This window comes from Malus sylvestris, chromosome 3 (assembly GCF_916048215.2).
Source record: "Malus sylvestris chromosome 3, drMalSylv7.2, whole genome shotgun sequence".
NCBI classification, from domain to species: Eukaryota; Viridiplantae; Streptophyta; class Magnoliopsida; order Rosales; family Rosaceae; genus Malus; species Malus sylvestris.
Window position 1 is genome coordinate 26,710,485 of NC_062262.1, and position 17,643 is coordinate 26,728,127.

At 39.9% G+C, this 17,643-nt stretch overlaps 1 pseudogene; it reads left to right on the forward strand.

Annotated features, from left to right (window-relative positions):
- Nucleotides 1-4,246: 4,246 nt before the first annotated feature.
- Nucleotides 4,247-15,716, forward strand: LOC126615760 (purple acid phosphatase 18-like; annotated as a pseudogene).
- Nucleotides 15,717-17,643: the final 1,927 nt, after the last annotated feature.

Genomic DNA, 17,643 nt, shown 5'->3' on the forward strand with positions numbered 1-17,643 from the left:
ATTTTGGTTTCCAGCCCAGCTTTTAGGCACTTTGCCGGAAAAGGTGTCTAGGGAGACCATGCCATGGGATCAGTTGAGCATTCTTATTCATTATCAGTGTTTTAAAAAAACTAGTTTTAAGCATTGCCTAGGCAGTTTTTGGGGGCAGGGCTATGAAGGAAACGCCTTTGCCTGGCGGGAGACTAACCTAAATGCCTAGGCTATCGCCTTAGGCAGCTAGGTGACGTGGGCGTTTGAATTTTTTTTTTTTTTTTTTAAACAGCCCATCCACCATTTTGGGCAGGTTTTTATAAAATTCATGCTAATTTTATGTTTCTGACGTTTTTATTAGTTTATTATGACTATGTAATGTGAATTAGAGAAGTAATAATATGTCAAATATTTGCTTGCTTGGTATGGTTGCTTGATTGTTTTACAAAGTATTATATTTTATATATATTAACTACAATAATAATTTTAGGTACTGTGAGGGTATTGCCTCATACCTTGAGACTATTGCCTAAGCAAAACTATGCATAAAATGTCTTGGCTTTACCTTCACCTTTTAAAACATTATTCATTATTATTCCCTGCTTAAATACCATTAAGTTCTAAATTAACATTTATGTCTATGCTACTCAACTGTAACATTACAAATGCATAACTAATTTGATGAAATCATGAGATCTGTGAAAACAGAACCATGGAAAGCAAAAGAAAAGGCAGCTGCAACTGATGATGGCATTTGGTAATTAATGCCTGCAATTTAAAATGCGGTTTTGAAGGTCCCTAAACGGTTTCGGATGGCTAAAATCACCATATATCATAGCAAAGCAGTGTGTTTGAATTAAGACGTCGTGCTCTTTTCAAAAACGTGTCATGAGCCAAAACGAAGATCAGATACTAAATCTGTGTTCTTGTCTTCCCTAGGTCCATTCTCAAGCAACCCAAAAATATCAACCAAATATTCTTCTTCTTCTTTTAAAGCCATATTTGATATTTGAGTGAAGTTTTTCTTTCATGAGTCCTTTCCTGCCAATTTCTTTACTTTTCTTCATAAAAATTCATCCAAATATTGTCCTACATCAAAATGAAAAAAGAATAGAGAATCGGGTTAAAAGGCTAGAGGATGGAGAGAGGTTGGCATGGGTGAAAAGGATAAGAGGAGTGAGAGAGAGAGGGAGAGAGGTGACAAAAGAGAGACATAAGTCTGACAGTGGGAAAGAAAAAAAAAAAGCCGCGTGCATGATGAGATAGAAAGAAAGCGTGCATGTCAGTATGTGTAAAAGCATGCGCGTTACTGTGCGTGTGGCGTGTGATGCGTAGAATGTGACATTTGTTCTTTCTATCTTAACATTAAATAAAGTTATTAAAATACTTTTGATTAAAATTTTTAATTTTAAAACTCTTTTCTTTAGTTTCTCTTTAATTTAATGAGGGTCATGTTCTTATATATGATAATAAATGTGATACCGAATCCAAGCTCCATCTTGCATTTGATGGAGAGATTTTTTGATGTGACCCATATATAGGATGATATATCATGTGTTATTATCTAAATGGTGAAATATGTGTGTTAAAATATATATATATATATATATATATATATATATATATATATATATATTTAGAAACATAAATACAAAATAGAAGGATATATAAATTATATGAATTGTTATTGACACTCCAAAATTCTCATATTGTACTCCAAACTTTTTATATTTAGAAAGTAAAATACACTTGTGAGGAGTGTAAAATAAGATTTTTGAAGTGTCAATAACAATTCCCTAAATTAAGGTATTATAATTAGGGATGGGCAAAATACCCGCGGTTACCCGTCCATTTAAAATTCACGGTTACGGTTATGGGTAACCGTTTATTGGGTAACCGTTTGGATAAATAAACGGTTATGGGTATAACCGTTTACCCGTGAAATTTAAATTGGTAGTTATGGGTATTAACCGCTGTTATAAATGGGTAACTGTTTACCCATTTATTTTATATATGTAAAATTAACACAAACCATGTTTTCTATCGGACAAAACTTAGATCAATGTTGTTGACTATAGTGTGGTTTATATAGCGGTATTTTAATTAATTAAAAAGTAATAAACGATAATCCGTGGAGTATTTATATCCTTCAATTGAATAAATCAAACGAAATTTAAGTGAGAAAAACTAAACAGGAGCGCACTGAAATCATTTCCCTTGCAGTATGCATGCATTAGATTTAGTTAAGATGTTAGTCAAATTACCAGTGGAATTGCAGGGTAGAGCCTCTGTGTCTCAGTCAAAGCTGCTAAGAGATATTGCATTTTATTAAGGGCATCTTCATTAAGACTATCTGCAAGTTCAACGATGCTTGAATCATCTTTCAAATTTGCTACTTCTCGAACTTTCGTTGCAACCTTTTCTTGCATATGAGGGTGCTTGCATAGCATATAAATAACCCACGTAAGAGTGCACGCCGTTGTGTCTTTGCCGGCAATTATTTCAAAGGAAAACTAATGAAAAGGGTTTGAAAACTTTGAGTTTTAATGATAAGGACAAAATAAAGGGTAGAGTGAATAGTATCAGGATTGACTTTTTAGTGTAAAAATGTGGTTTTTCGTTAAAGTGAACAGTACCGGGTGCTTTTCGTTAAAGTTCCCTTATTTCAATTATTGGAATGATATAAGGATTTAAAAAATTAAATTATTGGAATGATATAAGGATTTAAAAAATTAAAATAATGAAATGTATGATAAATGTGCCTATAACGGTGTTTAATTATCAAAAAAAATTTAATTTTCAAGTTATTAAAAAACATGTAGAAGGGTGAAAAAATGGGTGATGGTAAAAAAAAAAAAAGACAAACGGGTTAAAAAGGGTAAATGGGTAAACATGTATTAAACGGTTACGGTTAAATGGGTATGCGGTTATGGGTATGGTTAACCGTTTATAAATGGTTATGAGTATGGGTATAACCGTTTAAGCAATTAACGGACGAGTAAATAGTTATGCGGGTATGAATATAAACGGTTATAGGTAAATAACCGCGGTTACATATTCGCCATAACCGTTGCCCATCCCTAATTATAATTGATTGATAGATAAAACAAAATGGGTAAGCTAGGAGACCAAATTTCATGATTTTAACCCGTTCACTTGTAATTGTTAAAATAATAATTTCATGAATTTTTGGTTGATTGCTAAAGTTATATAAATAAGTAATTTACTAAACAGCCTTTTATATTCTTTTAGACTCGCCTAGACGACTGCCAAATGCCATCTCCAACCGAAGGGTCCAGAGGGTTAGAGGGCCGAAAATAGCCCGAAAACCGTCTCCAACCGAGGGCTAGGCCAGAGGGCTCTGGAATCTGGGAGGGCCCCACAGAATCGGAGAGGGCTGGAGGGCTGGAGGGCTGGCTGCATGCAGCCAACCAGTTAGCCCGGGGCTGGCCATTTTTTTTTTAATGTTTTGTTATTTTTGTCGATTATAGCCGACAAAAATACATTCTATTACTTAATATAAATGTATTAATGTTGGTTAGAACCGACAGTAATACATTTATACTAAATAATATAAATGTATTCCTGTCGGTTATAACCGACAGCATTTCTTAAGAAATAATTCAAATGCAACGGCTATTTTTTTTTTACAGTTTTATTATTATTTTTTATTTACAAAATTTTTCATATAACTTCTATTTTTTCCTATAACTTTTATTTTACAAAATTTGTTTCATATTTTTTTAAAATTCCATTTTTTCCTATAACTTCTATTTCACAAAATTTGTTTCATTTTATTTTAAGTTGTAGTTTTTAAATAATAAATTATGTTTGGCCTTATGGCCTTCTAGCCTTCGGTTAGAGACGATTTTTTGTGACAAGGCTAAAACGAGCATTCTGGCCCTCAATTGAAGACGGAGGAAAATATGGTCATGTACTATTCATTAAAAAATTAATATCTTGAAGGATCTTGGAGAGCCAAATAACTAAAACGAACCCTCTAACTAGTCATCGGTTGCAAATGGCCTAACCGTCCCGTAAAGGCTTCACCAATTTTATATGCTCAAATCGGGCGCCCGGCCTCGTCGTAGCGGCCATGCCGCTTTTTTGAAGTGTGAAAAATAAAATATACAAACAACAATTTTCCCTAGAAAATTAGAAATAGAAGTTAACGAAAGGGACATGGGTAGTTTGGTCATTCCACAACGACAATCCAAAAAGAACACGGTGACACACGAAAGGGATATCCAACACCAATTCCCACCAAAAATGATTGCAGGCAAAGCAGGAATCAATGGACCCAAAGCTGATAATCACGGTCCTCTTCTTAATCTCCGCCACCGTCATCGCCGCCCAAGAATACGTCCGACCGCCGCCTCGCAAGGCCCTCCATTTCCCATGCAGTCGAAAACCATATTCGCTTCCCCAGCAGGTGAGTTCATCCTCGCCTTCTCATCTTCTCGCTGCTCCGTCTCTTTCACTTTCTGGGAATGTCAAGAGTTTCTGGGGATAAAAAATTGGATCCCAACTAGATTTTCTATCGAAAGCCGGAAACTTTTTCTGTTGGTCGTAAGGCAAAGGATCTAGGAAACTCAGGGTTTAAACTTTGGTATTCGGGCACAAATAGAACGAGAAACGGTGTTGGCATCATCGTGGACAAGACCTTGACACAAGATGTTGTAGATGTCAAGAGGGTAGGAGATAGAATCATGGCAATCAAGATTGTAATAGGACAAGAACTTATCAATGTGATTAGTGCGTACGCACCTCAAGTAGGGTTGGATACGAGTTCGAAGGAGAAATTTTGGGAAGAACTTGGAGACTTGGTGCAAGGAATTGTTCAGACGGAGAAGTTATTTATAGGAGGATATTTAAATGGACACGTGGGCAGGGAGACAGGCAACTATGGAGGTTTTCATGGTGGCCATGGTTTTGGGGAGAGAAACGAGGATGGGGAAGCTATCTTGGATTTTGCAATGACATATGATCTCTTCTTAGCCAACACTTTCTTTAAGAAGAGAGAAGAACATGTGATCACCTACAAGAGTGGGTCGTCAAAAACATAAATAGATTTTCTTCTAATGAGGAAAGGGGATCGTATAACTTGTAAGGATTGCAAAGTTATACCAGGAGAGAGCGTGGCTAATCAACATCGCTTGTTGGTGATGGATGTACATATCAAAAGAGTGAGACAAAAGAACAAGACTTGGAAGTGCCCAAGGACTAGACGGTGGAATCTAAAAGAAGAAAAACAAGTCATTTTCAAAGAGAAAGTAATCACCTAGTGTGTGTGGGATAGAGAGGGGGAAGCTAGCCAAATGTGGGATTCCATGGCTAGTTGTATCCGAAAAGTAGCAAAAGAGGTATTAGGAGAGTCCAAGGGCTTTGCCCCACACCAAAAGGAATCTTAGTGGTGGAATGAGGAGGTACAAACAAAGGTGAAGGCTAAGAAGGAATGTTGTAAAGCTTTATACAAGGATAGGACCGATGAAAATGGTGAAAGGTACAGAAAAGCGAAGCAAGAGGCGAAGAAAGCTGTCAGAGAAGCTAAGTTAGCGGCTTACGACGATATGTATAAACGACTAGATACCAAAGAAGGAGAGTTGGATATCTATAAACTAGCTAGAGCAAGGGAAAAGAAGACAAGGGACCTAAACCAAGTGAGGTGCATCAAGGATGAGGATGGAAAGGTTTTTGCTACAGAGAACGCGGTTAAAGACAGATGGAGAGGTTATTTTCATAATCTTTTCAATGAAGGACATGAAAGGAGTGCTTCTTTAGGGGAGTTGAGTAACTCAAAAGAGTGTATAAACTACTCTTTTTATCGTCGAATCCGGAAGGAAGAAGTGGTTGTAGCTTTGAAGAAGATGAAGCATAGAAAAGCAGTAGGCCCAGATGATATACCAATCGAAGTGTGGAAAGTTTTGGGAGAGACAGGTATAACATGGCTCACTGACCTTTTCAATAGGATTTTGAAAACGAAGAAGATGCCAAATGAGTGGCGAACGAGCACTTTGGTGCCTATCTACAAGAATAAGGGCGACGTACAAAATTGCATGAACTATAAGGGTATTAAGCTAATGAGTCATACAATGAAGCTTTGGGAGAGAGTCATTGAGCATAGATTGAGGCAAGAGACACGGGTTTCGGACAACCAATTCGGGTTCATGCCAGGGCGCTCAACCATGGAGGCAATCTATCTCTTACGAAGATTGATGGAAAGATATAGAGATGAGAAAAAGGATTTACACATGGTCTTTATAGATTTGGAAAAAGCGTATGATAGGGTCCCAAGAGACATTCTTTGGAGGATTTTAGAGAAGAAAGGAGTACGAGTAGCATATATCCAAGCTATAAAGGATATGTATGAAGGAGCAAAGACTGCCGTAAGAACTCATGAATGACAAACCGAAAGCTTTCCCATAACTGTAGGATTACATCAAGGCTCATCCTTAAGTCCTTACCTTTTTGCGTTGGTAATGGATGAGTTAACAGGACATATTCAAGATGATATTCCTTGGTGTATGCTTTTCGCGGACGATATAGTGTTGATAGATGAAACTCAGGAAGGGGTAAATGCAAAGCTTAACCTTTGGAGAGAAGTGTTGGAATCTAAAGGTCTTCGCCTAAACCGATCAAAGACAGAATATATGGAGTGCAAGTTCAGTGCAAATGGAGGCCAAAACGAGTTAGGGGTGAGGATCGAAGATCAAGAAATACCAAAGAGCGACCGTTTTCGTTACCTAGGATCTATCTTGCAAAAGAACGGAGAATTAGATGGAGATCTCAACCATAGAATACAAGCTGGATGGATGAAGTGGAAGAGTGCATCCGGCGTGTTGTGTGACCATCGTATGCCATTGAAGCTCAAGGGAAATTTTATAGGACGGCAATAAGGCCGGCGATGCTGTATGACACAGAATGTTGGGCGGTGAAGCATCAACACGTACACAAAATGGGTGTAGCGGAGATGAGGATGCTTCGTTGGATGTGTGGGCACACGAGAAAGGATAAGATTAGGAATGAGGATATCCGGGGTAAAGTAGGAGTAGCCGAAATTGAAGGAAAGATGAGAGAAAATCGGTTATAATGTTTGGACATGTGCAAAGAAGGCCTACTGACGCTCCGATTAGAAGATGCGACTATAGGACAGAGGTTCAGGGCCGAAGGGGTAGAGGAAGACCTAGGAAAACTGGAAGAGACTCTAAGAAAAGACTTAGAGTACTTGGATCTAACGAAGGACATGACACAGGACCGAGCACAATGGCGTTTTAAGATTCATATAGCCGATCCTACTCAGTGACTTGGATTTTCCAAGTCTCCAACCGAGAAGTTTTCCTCACTCGGGAAATTAAGGGAACACTACCTCAACCTACATGCTCCACTCACAAAGCTTCAACATACAAGCTTCAACAAAAGAAAATTCAAAGAACTTAGCGAAGAAGGCTTTGGTGTATTTAACACAATACGTTGAAATGAAGGAAAGCTTATTTTTTGATATCCCCGATAAGTTACAAATATGTACATATACATGAGTCAAAATAAACAAACAAGAGGGAGCCTTCACAAAGGTTGCTTAGGAGAAGTCTCAGCAGTCGGTAGAGCCCCAGAAAGAAAAGGCACCGGAGGGGGATCATTCGGAGCCTCAGTACTGGACAAAACCTTAGATGGAGGAGGCATCAGAGGTTGATCATTTGGAGCTTCATTACGCGGTACAGCCCCAGAAGACAAAGGCAATAAATGCCTTTGGAACAAACTCATAAATCTCTTATGATCAAGTAAAACCTGACCATCAGATTCCTTCATCTGGTCAAGCTTCATCTTCATGTTTGTAGCATAGTCATGTGCGAGCCGGTGCAACTGTTTATTCTCATGCTTGAGCCCTCTAATCTCCTGTTTGAGACTCATCACTTCAGCCGCTAATGATTCAACTTGGCGAGTTCGAGCAAATAGGCGTTGGGCCATATTAGACACAGAACCTACACACTGAACACTGAGAGCCAGAGAATCCTTAACAGCTAACTCATCAGACCGTTTGGAAAGTAGTCTGTTATCTTTGGGAGTGAGAAGGTTCCTGGCCACCACCTCAGCGGTCATATCATTCTTCATCACGAAATCCCCAACGGTAAGAGGACCAGTAGGGGAGACGAATGATGGGCGCCATATGTTGTCTGGAGAAGGCGGGGCTGCCTCTTCAACAAGGTTCAAGTCAAAACGACGGTCGGAGGGGCCAGACATTTTCAAAGGTGTTGAAGAGATAAGAGGTCGGACAAATCAAGATCTTAGAAGTGCAAGAATGGAGCTTCTACTGGTGGAGATTCAAGTGTGCTTTGGAACTTAATGTCAGCCCCTATAAAAATCTGCACTCGACGGAGCTTCAGAAATCGAAGAGGCGTCTGCTCAGAAATCGAAGAGGCGTTTGCTTTCTCAAAAGTTGGGCTGCTCAGAGACCACGATGGTCGATCTCAGAAATCGAAGAGGCGTTTGCTTTCTCAAAAACTGGGCTGCTCAAAGACCACGAAGGCCGATCTCAGAAATCGAAGAGGCACTTGCTTTCTCAAAAGCTGGGCTGCTTAGAGACCACGAGGGCCGATCTCAGAAATCGAAGAGGCACCTACTTTTCCAGCCTTGTCAGCACCTGTCACACGCACACTCAGCTTTGCGGAAATTATGGGCATTCAGTCGAAGACTTCTGGTGAAGTAGAAAGCACATGAATCTTACTGTTCAATCGTCCACTTCCCACACGCAACAGTAGCTCATGGGTACCACAGATAACTTTGCCAAAGTTCTCTGCCAAAGTTGAGACACGTGAAGCTTGCAGCTCCCACCACATTGCTCTGACCAAGAAGGGTAAAAGAATAGCAAAGAAACAGCATTAACAAAGTTTAGACACATAAATTTTGAAGGTCTAGCTACCATATTATTACCCACAAGGGTAAAGGAACAGTACCACTGCTGGATAATTGGAAAGTCCTTGTGTGTCAACCTCTGTGCTCCGTGGCAAGGTAGACTAGCAAACATGCCCAACCTTTACTCACATTCGAGAAAACACTCCCAACAAGATTGCTTGCTCCAAAATCGAAGAGGCATCGTCCTTCGAATCTCGAGAGCCAGACTCCCAACATGACTACTTTCTCAAAAATCGAAGAGAGGGTAAAGGAACAGTACCATTGCTGGATAATTGGAAAGTCCCTGTGTGTTAACCTCTGTGCTTCGTGGCAAGGTAGATTAGCAACACATGCCCAACCTTTACTCATATTCGAGAAAACACTCCCAACAAGATTGCTTGCTCCAAAATCGAAGAGGCACCGCCCTCCGAATCTCGAGAGCCAGACTCCCAACATGATTACTTTCTCAAAAATCGAAGAGACACCGCTCTCCGAATCTTGAGAGCCAGACCCCCAGCATGATTGCTTTCTCAAAAATCGAAGAGGTATCGTTCTCCGAATCTCGAGAGCCAGATCCTCGATAGGATTGCTTGTTCGAAAACCGAAGAGGCACCACTTTCCCAACTTCAAGAGCCGGATCTCCTTGGATAAAGCTTGTCTGTAATCTTCACACGCAACATCAGCTTTCCAGATACCATAGACCACTTTTTCAAAGTGCTCTGACAGAGTTAAAACATGTGAAGCTGACAGCTCCCACTACCGTGCTATGACCAAGCAGGGTAAAGGAATAGCATTACTACTTGTTGTTAGGGAGACTCCTATATATGTCGACCTCCATCCCCAACGGACAGGCAAACCTGCAAAAATGCTCAACCCTTCCTCATATTTGAGAGGGCATTCCCAACGAAGCCTTTCAAAATATTCAGCTTTCTTTCCCCCCGATAATACCTCTGCAAATAAGCTATACTAGAGCAAGAATATCTCATATCATCAGGGTTAAAAGCAAGAGTATCTCATATCATGCTTTTTCCCTGTCTTTTCCTTTGGCCTTGTTCTTACCTGCAAGATAAGGAGAAAGAGAGCAATCAGTCAGCACTTGGAATCAAGCTTCCAGCCAGGAACTGACTGCCTAGAACCCCTTACCTGATTACTTACCTGGCATTGCTCTCGAGTACTCATCTTCAACATCTTATGCTTCCAGGGAAGATACCGCATCTGCCTGAGGAACAGATACGCCAAGTGAGAAAGATACAAGGAAGCATGTGGAGACAAGCGTAACAGCACACATGCTGATACATCCACTACTCTGTCAAAAGCAAAAGTATCCCATATCAGCAGGGTCAAACGTACTCTAGATTTGATGGACAGCACACGTGCCGATACATCCACTACTCTGTCAAAAGCAAAAGTATCCCATATCAGCAGGGTCAAACGTACTCTAGATTTGATGGACTTGTTTTGACCCTCAAATTCTTCAGTCGGCCTTATACTCTGGAGGAAACCAGAAAACCCTCCAGCTCAGTTCAAGAATAAGCCTGTGGAAAGTTACTTCTTCAAAAGCAAAAGTATCCCATATCATCTATTCTCATTTTTCTTCTCTTTATCCTTCATGCTGCCTGCAAGATAGGGAGAATGTGAACAATCAGCCGAAGCTCTGATTGCTTACCTTGTCTATCACCTCTTTCAGCAGATCCCCTAGCTCGGCGACTTGGGGGACTCCTACTACATGGTTTGTATCACGCTTGACCAAGCCTGAAACTACAAGTAAGCTTCAAGTAAAATTGATACATTACCTTGTGCATCTCCACCAGTTAAAGATACCATCCCTAGATGGAGGAAGAGTACTTCCAGAGAAGATGCCACATCTACCTATGAGATAGATAAGGCAAGTCAAGACGATACCACACTCCGATACTTAGAAGTTTCGTGATTACGAGATCATTCTCCCACAATATTTCCTAATGTCATTTGTACTAAATCATTCACTTGTACTCACTAAAGGAGAGCTTGAACCTATGTACTTGTGTAAACCCTTCACAATTAATGAGAACTCCTCTATTCCGTGGACGTAGCCAATCTGGGTGAACCACGTACATCTTGTGTTTGCTTTCCTATCTCTATCCATTTATATACTTATCCACACTAATGACCGGAGCAATCTAGCGAAGATCACAAAAAGCGACCGTTTTCGCTACCTAGGATTTATCTTGCAAGAGAACGGAGAATTAGATGGAGATCTCAACCATAGAATACAAGCTAGATGGATGAAGTGTAAGAGTGCATCCGGCGTGTTGTGTGACCGTCGTAGGCTACTGAAGCTCAAGGGAAAATTTTATAGGACGGCAATAAGGCCATCGATGTTGTATGGCACAGAATGTTGGGCGGTGAAGCATCAACACGTACACAAAATGGGTGTAGCGGAGATGAGGATGCTTCGTGGGATGTGTGGGCACACGAGAAAGGATAAGATTGGGAATGAGGATATCCGAGGTAAAGTAGGAGTAGCCGAAATTGAAGGAAAGATGAGAAAAAATCGGTTCAGGTGATTTGGACATGTGCAAAGAAGACCTACTGACGCTCCGGTTCGAAGATGTGACTACGGGACAAAGGTTCAGGGCCGAAGGGGTAGAGGAAGACCTAGGAAAACTTTGGAAGAGACTCTAAGAAAAGACTTAGAGTACTTGGATCTAACGGAGGACATGACACAAAACCGAGCGCAATGGCGTTCTAGGATTCATATAGTCGACCCCACTTAGTGGGAAAAGGCTTTGTTGTTGTTGTTGTTGTTGTTTAGTAACTTGATTATTACTAGTTTATGCTTAGTTAATTGATTGAATTGCAGAAAAAGAAAAAATTTGTGAAATTTTGTTGCTATTTAAACGATGTGTAGAGCCCGTTTGTGTCAGATTAACATAGCATGGTTGGAAATTTATCGAACTCGAGAGGGGTCATTGTGTTGGTTTGCTGAGTGTAATGCTAGTTTTTGTTTGTTGTTGTGAGTTTTGTGGTAGTTTAAGATTAACAGGTCTTATTCCAAACTGTCATGTTCAACCGTAGGCGAAATCGAGTCCCAATAAGAATCAAACTCATTCTGACCAAAGCAACCTATCTCCATCTGATCAATCATTCGACTGACCATTGTCCACTCGATTTTTCTGTTATTTTTCATTCAAACACTAGGTACTGAACCTATGACCGAATCATTTTGTGTTGCGCCCTGAGCTGCACAGCACATTTTGTTCCTACGGCTACTTTAACCAGCACCATATAACCTCTACATCCCCATATTCAGCCAATTCTGATGCCTTTGCCTAGGGTCATGCTTGCTAATGCCTCTAGTCAATTAAGCCTAATGATTTCGTCTCAAGGATCTGGCCATTTATGATCTTAATTCATGAGCCCTCATGGCTGGATATGGGAGAAACAAACATACTTCATATGAAAAGATTTCTGGCCAATTAATCGGATGCATGCATTCTGTGCTAAACCGAAAAACAAGTGCAGTTTATTGCTAAAGTATAATTGTTATGTTAATTCCTACTCACTGTATTAAACTTGGAGTTCTTGGATGTTATGATTGCTTGGTGACATTATTATCATTGATAGTGACATAACCTATGTTAATTTGCATTCGGGGCAAGTAATTTGTACAAATTAGGTCTTTGTCTGATATTTTATCTTTATTGACTCCCAATTCCGTAACATTCTTTAGGGTTTATTAATATTAAGCATACCCTAAATATATCGTTTTCTGCAAAATGGCCTATTGCAGGTGCACATCTCTTTTGCAGGAGACAAGCACATGCGGGTGACGTGGGTCACTGATGATAAATCTGCTCCTTCAGTTGTTGAATATGGAACATCATCTGGGAAATACAGTTCTGTAGCTCAAGGAAAAAGCACCTCTTATACTTACATGCTCTATAGCTCAGGAAAGATACACCATACTGTCAGTGGGCCTCTTGAACATGACACTGTTTACTTCTACCAATGTGGAGGCCAAGCTCCTGAGTTTCAGTTCAAGACCCCTCCAGCTCAATTTCCGATTACTTTTGCTGTGGCTGGAGATCTTGGACAAACTGGATGGACGAAGTCAACGCTAGACCACATTGACGAGTGCAAATATGATGTGCATCTGCTTCCCGGAGACCTTTCATATGCTGATTACATTCAGTCTCGTTGGGATACATTTGGTGAGCTGGTGCAGCCACTTGCAAGTGCAAGGCCATGGATGGTACCCAAGGGAACCATGAAAAGGAAAATATACCATTGTTAAAGGATGGGTTTCAATCCTATAATTCCAGGTGGAAAATGCCGTATGAAGAAAGTGGATCAAGTTCAAATCTTTACTATTCCTTCGAAGTTGCAGGTGTCCATGCTATCATGCTCGGTTCATATACTGATAATGATGAGTATTCAGATCAATACAGGTGGCTGAAGGTGAGTCAAATTTCTCTTCTCCTATCAGAAGGAACAGATTTTTTCTGCTACATTAAATAATGCACAGTATATTAGTAATATTCATTCTTACTCTTTATCAGTAGCTTCTTGGATCTTGTAAATGTTTATGGTATGTGCCATCTCTTGTATGTGTTTCTGTTATAGGTCATAGTTTAGATATTCACATAAGTCCTACTATGCTGTTGGAGGCTAATAGTTTTGTCTGATTTTCTAGATAATGGGTGCACATGACATGCCTTCCATATGTCTTTATGTATTTCCTCGTCAGAAACATGGAAATTTCAATCCTGAGTAGAAGGGATGGGCATTGGGCACCCATTGAGTGTCATGGATGTGGTGGTGGTGGTGTTGGTCCCTAGTGAGTAGTAATATACGTGTATATGCACAATAAGTAAGTGAACCTGTTCTAACAATCCATCACAAAATAAGTTGGTACACAAGTTGGGGAGGGTCAGAAAATCTTTGGAGCCTCATCTGAGGGATTAGAAACATATAAAAAGGAAATTTATTAACATAAATCTCGTTGGGGTGTTGTTCAGGCCTTGAACAATGAGGGGTCCATATTTGAATATAGCTACGAGGCATGGGTTTCAAGAATTATTACAATCACTTCCAATTTAGATGTACTATTGGAGTTATTTTCTTTTATCTCTCTTGCGTTTGGAGCTATTTTCTTCTTTCACTGCCTCTCTTGTGTCAGTCTTTTTATAAAATAAAGTAGTCGTTCAGCTACACATGCAACGGTGATTTTATGGCATTCTGGTGAAACAGGCTGATCTTTCAAAGGTTGACCGACAGAAGACACCTTGGCTGCTCGTGCTCTTTCATGTTCCCTGGTACAATAGTAACAAGGCTCATCAAGGTGAAGGGGACAGCATGATGGCAGCAATGGAGCCATTGCTTTATGCTGCCAGTGCGGATATAGTATTTGCTGGTCATGTTCATGCTTATGAACGAACGGTAAAGCTATACTAAATTGGCACATATTTCTGTAGTAAATATAGAGCACTCAATTTTAATCCATGATGTCTTGTTTGACAGAAACGCGTGAACAATGGAAAATCAGATACATGCGGTGCTGTCCACATAACCATTGGTGATGGCGGAAACAAAGAAGGCTTGGCTCACAAGTATGTCTCTGTGCTCAAAAGATTTTCAAATTTGCAATGTAGGAAAATAGAATGTTTGTTCAACTCTCATGTGCTTGGAAAAAAACAATCCTGAAATCGGTTTGCATGGGATGAGTTCTGGACATTTGAATTTTATATTGTCTCTATGACAGCTACTAGTAGTCGGCAAATATGTGTCTCATTGGCACTGGTTACTAACTGTTTGTTCCAATTCCTCACAAATTGGCAGGTATAAAAACTCACCACCCGAGTGGTCAGTTTTCCGGGAAGCAAGTTTTGGTCATGGTGAGCTGAATATAGTGAATTCAACCCATGCCTTTTGGACCTGGCATAGGAATGATGACGACGAGCCTGTTAGGTCCGATCAGGTCTGGATAACCTCGTTGGTTAGTTCAGGATGTGTTGCTGAGAAGACACTTGAACTAACGAAGATACTTACGGAACCATAGAGCTTGTAATCACATGAAGTTTGTCTCTCTTCTGGTTGGCGTGTTCGTAAAATTGGCTTTCTGCAGTTCGAATGTGCAAGCTCTTCTATCTAGGCGTCAAACTTTATGCATGTACCATATATGGTTGAACTTTCCCCTTAGTGTGTGTGTGTATATATAGCCAAAAGCAAGCATGCAAAGTGGCACAAAGCTAACAAGATGGCAATGGCAATTATGAGGAACGCAATAAATGAAACTGTTGGAATACCAAAGTCTGACAAGGCCAAAGAACTATTGACCACCATTGGAGATAAGTTCAAATTGTCTGATAAGGCTGGACTGGAAGCCAATTCACCAAACTCACCTCTATGAAATTCGATGGTAATGGGAGTGTGAGGGAACACATATTGAAGATGTCAGACATTGCGTTGAAACTAAAAAACCAATTCATCAAGGATATGTGAACCTTTTGATGGTGGTTGATACAAGTAACAGATCCTTGAAACTGTTTTGTGACAACAAAGCAGCTGTGTTTTTCTCAAAGAACAACAAAAGATCATTGGATTGCCGGCTCATGGACATGCAATATTTGAAAGTCAGAGATGAAGTGAGAAAGATGACAGTTGACATTGAACACATTGGCACATACAACATGCTGGCCGATCCCATGACAAAAGCTCTACCAGTGGGAGTCTTCAAGAAGCATGTTCATGGAATGGGAGTTTATGAGACTTTTGACTCTGCAAATGAGGGGGAGTAAAAGTTTGATCATTTCTTGCTTGACTATTAAACTCATTTCAATTAAATAAACTGCCATGATGCTTTGTTATGTTTCATACGAGTAACCATTGTAGACAAATTCAAGTGAGATAAAAGCTTATGCTTAAAACTTAAACTGGTATTTTGCTAATCAGACCCATACACCTTGGCATTATCTGCAATCATTTACTGAAACCAAGCATACATGTAATTATGGAACAAAAGTGCAGAAAGATATGCACTCTGAGTTTCCATAGTTCTGTGCTCAACTTCAGTGGTGATTGTTCCATGAGGAAAACTAATGTGACGTTAGCTCAGCGATCACCATGATTCTTGTTGCAATTGAATTAAAATCACTTGACACCCAAAGTGGGATAATGTAAGATTATATTGGCTTGTCAAGTATTGTGTCACGGATCATACAAAAGGAAAGTTACTTACTAGGCAAGTAATTTTTCCTAACGTATGATTGAATAAACAATTGGCCAGGATCATGGAGCTAATGAACATTGGTTGACTTTTGTAAAACCTAAATTATGCAATATATCATGCACATGCCTTGGTGGGACAAATTAAGGAATAAATGGTGATTAGGTGTATCAATCCAATTACTATGATAGGGGTCGAATCCTAATATGAAGAACAAGTGACCTCAAGCTGGCTACAACACTCTTGATTAGCCACCTTAACCGCATACTTGTAATGACAATTTTGCTCGTCAAGGATTGGTGTAGAACTCCAATCAACAAAGTTCTCATTGACTTCTTCATCATCATCAACGTACTTATCATAAATTGGCGGGTAATTTCAATCGACTGAGTTAGTCTCTTCAACCACTTGATATTCCAACGGATGTAAAATCTCACCCATGACCTTCATACGCAGCGGAAAACCTGCTCTGATGCTACTTGATGCAGTATCTTAGGGAAACGGGGATAGAACCCGAGAATCGCTCAAGCAAGGACAACAGAGCTCGCTCGACGTTACTAATCGTGGATTCTCTCACACGACCAAGCCTAACGCTTGATTTGAGAAAGAGAAAAACTTGATGCAGTAAAAACCAAGGATCTTGAAGAGAAGGGGGATAGATGACCTGAGATTCACTCAACAAAGGCAATAGAATTTCCTTGACCTTGTTAATCACTTAATCGCTCAACACGACCCAGCCTAACACTTGATTTAGGAGGAAACACTCACTTCAACTGCACAAAGAAAAATGTATTTTTTTTAATCTAGTCTCCCAAATGCTTGTATTACATCATAATTTAATGAATGTAAAGATAAAGGAAGCATAAATGAATTATAACTTCGTAAAAGACTCTCACCATTTTTTAAATGGACTTAAAAAAATTCTAAGAGTAACTTCAATGGAAGTCCTTATAGCTATCCTTACCACCGTATTTCTCTAAATTTAAGGACTTAGTGACTTCCAATGGGTCGGAATTACAATCTCTATAGCATAGGGACTATCGGGAGTCCTAAAAAATTTCCTCACAATTAAGGACTGCTTAAGGACTCTCAAATGGGGTAAAACTTGGAAGTATTACAAGTTTCTCTCCGAGGTGAGAGTTCTCTCCACACTAAGAGTCCTTCTCACTGTTTGTGTGAGACTTTTAAACCTAAGCTTTACCGGTGGCATCGGCCCTAGCTTCGGTTGGGGTTGATTACCGTGTCCTCTGGTCTCCCTTTTCCTTCTTTTCTCATTGCCTCTACTGTTGTTTCTCCCAAATTTTAACTTTGGCATGTCCAATTTCTTAATCCCCAAAGGTAGTCCTCATCCCAGCTATCCCTTGGTTCGATCTTCAACCATATTTCCTATTGAGATCGTGTGTAGAGTTCCGATGTTTACACCAACTCGGGTGTTTCCAACAACACCACTTTCTCTGTTATCTACCAGTTTTGACAGTGTCGCTCGTGGGTTTCCACAAGCTTCATACTAGTAGTTGGCTTCTCTCACTCTGTTGCCGACTATCCCCTGCTTATGGTTGTGCTCATGTAGGTTTTCG